We start from the raw sequence: 2,500 nt of genomic DNA on the forward strand, positions 1-2,500 counted from the left end.
TGACATCGATCACAACCGCCTCCTCATCTTTTGCAAACACGAGGTCAGGCTTTCTCATCTCTCCCGTCTCGGATATGAACCGTGGCTCTTTGTATACAGACCAGCCCAATCTAGCCGCTTCGTCTGCCAGAATGTTACTGATCTTGTTATGTCGCGCAATTCTTGCTTTCTGTACTGCAGGACATTGACCGAGAATGTGCGAAAGGGACTCGAGTCTGGCAGAGCATTTCCTGCAGGAACGTAAGGCCCCATCTCTGCCTCTGTTCAAGCTTTCTCTTGTTGGGTAAATATTTGCCCTTAGTTGTAGTGCTGCGATAAAGAAGCATTGTTTAAAGCCGCACCATGGCCTCAACCAAGCATTACTGATTCTATCATGCGCAAAGTTTACAATGCCCCTTCCTTGAACCGGCTTTTCGCACCATCTCTGAAATTCATGCTCCCTCCAATCGCAGGGTCTCGGATATACAGGTTCTTTTGACACCGAGTCCCTGAGAACGAATGTTGGGATTGCATCACTGTCACCCCCTGCTCGTACCCACAAATTACGGTATTCTTCCTCCATACCCTGCGAGGACACAATATTACGGGTGATAGCATCGGACGAGTTTGCTATACGTTGCAGCCTTCTAACTTGAACCGAAGGGATTGTTTTTTCCAGTTTCAAGATGGCAAGGCCTCCGTCTCGGGCTCTGGCATATAACAGTCCATCACAAGTTGAAGCGGGAAGGTGGAGCCATCCTTTTACCGCCTTTCTAATCTCTTGGTCCAACCCACGGAGAGTTGATTGCTTGCAGTCCGAGTGGTCTGCAGGATATAACAATCTGGGTAGGGCATAGGCATTGAGTAGTTCAACCTTCTGAGTTGGCTTCAGAGGCGCCTCATCGATTTTCGAGATCCATGTCTTTAGCTGACAATGTAGATCAGGCTGTATAGTGCCAGTCCAAGGGCCAATTTTCAGACCAAGGTATTTCGTTGATTCATCAGGTTGGATCATATGGACATCTTTATTTTTGATAGTCCATGGGTCGCAGTTGTTCACCGTATATGAATCTTTGGTTGGGCTTATCATGAAGCCCTGGCACTTTCTGGCCTGAACCTCCAATCCCGATAGCCCACAAAATGATTCCAAGATCGCTAGATTGGCGGCCATACCAACCCAAGATTCGCTCACCAACACCAAATCATCAGCAAACGCAAGAGCTGTCACGTGGTCGGTATCAATGGAGTACCCAACTCCGTGTGACTCTAGGGTGCATATCAAAGGGTCCATGGCAAGATTGAAGAGCAGGGGTGACATGGGGTCACCCTGTTTGACACCAACACGTATGCTAATTTCTCGAGTCGACTCGCCATTGCTTTTGAACGAGGTCGTACACCGATCGTAGGCGTTCTGGATGATGCCCACCACGTGTTCATCTACTTTCTTGTGCCTTAACACCCATAAAATATGAGCATGCGAAACCGAGTCAAAAGCTTTCGCTATGTCGATAAACATGACAGCCAACGGCCTGTGCAATTTCTTAGCATGTCTCATAAGGTCCTGTAGCACCTTAAGATTTTCAGAGCAGCCAGATGCCGCTATAAAACCACGCTGCCTTGGGTTTAAGGGACAAGCACGAGCAAGACGTGCAGTCATTATTCTGGAAAATAATCTCAGAATCATTGAACCGATCGTTATTGGTCTCCAGTTCCCCAATTCTTTCAGCTTTTCATCGTCCATAACCTTAGGAATAAGAATCGTCCTATTCTTTTTCAACACTTTGGGAATAATTCCTGTAATCATCCATGCATTAAATAGGGCTGTCAGTGTCCGACCCTCGGGGTCGGCAGCACAGATTGCAGCCCTTGTTAGGCCATCTGGCCCAGCTGCTGACGTTGGTTTAATGGCCCGTATGGCAGTCTGAACTTCCTCCACCGAAATTAGGGGCTCAAAGTATTCGTTATTTGCAACACCTGATGACTTAAATTGGCCCAGGCCATTAAATGGCAACACCTTCTCCCATTTTTCGCAGTAAAAACGATATACATCTGCGTTCGGGATTCGGCATTCATGACGTTCAGTGCCATCCAGGACTAAGGACGCAAGAAGAGAGCGGTTCTTAAAGAAGAGCTTCTGGTGCTTCATGAAGCTTCCTCGTTTTTCCGCTCTCTTCTTCATCCAAGATCGTGTGGGTAATATCCTGGGTTTAATAATGTCGTTCTCGGGTTTTGAACGTTTGCCTTTGTTTTTCACCAATCTCATCGGACAAAGCATCAATGCTGTGGCAGTTTCTACGAGGGCATCATGTTGGCCCTCGCCGTTAAGCCAAGCCTTTATTGCCTCCATTGCAGGCTTTTCCAGGGTCCCAGAATTCTCATTCGTAAGCCGCTCAGCTGCTTGAGCGAGTATGGATGAAGTCCCCGTTGTTACATTTGGTGGGGGAGACAATGTCTCAAGAGGCCTAGAAGAAAAATGTAAGCTGTCTGACATGGGGGCCCCTGTCTTTTTACTTAGGTCCCG

At 47.6% G+C, this 2,500-nt stretch overlaps 1 pseudogene; it reads right to left on the bottom strand.

The window, feature by feature from the left end:
• The window catches only part of LOC142918130 (28S ribosomal RNA), a 10,606-nt pseudogene that overhangs the window by 4,177 nt on the left and 3,929 nt on the right, over positions 1–2,500 (bottom strand).

Source organism: Petromyzon marinus, unplaced genomic scaffold (genome assembly GCF_048934315.1).
Source record: "Petromyzon marinus isolate PM22_M1 ecotype Great Lakes invasive population unplaced genomic scaffold, UKy_Petmar_22M1.pri1.0 PM_G_Scaffold_55, whole genome shotgun sequence".
Lineage (NCBI taxonomy): Eukaryota > Metazoa > Chordata > Hyperoartia > Petromyzontiformes > Petromyzontidae > Petromyzon > Petromyzon marinus.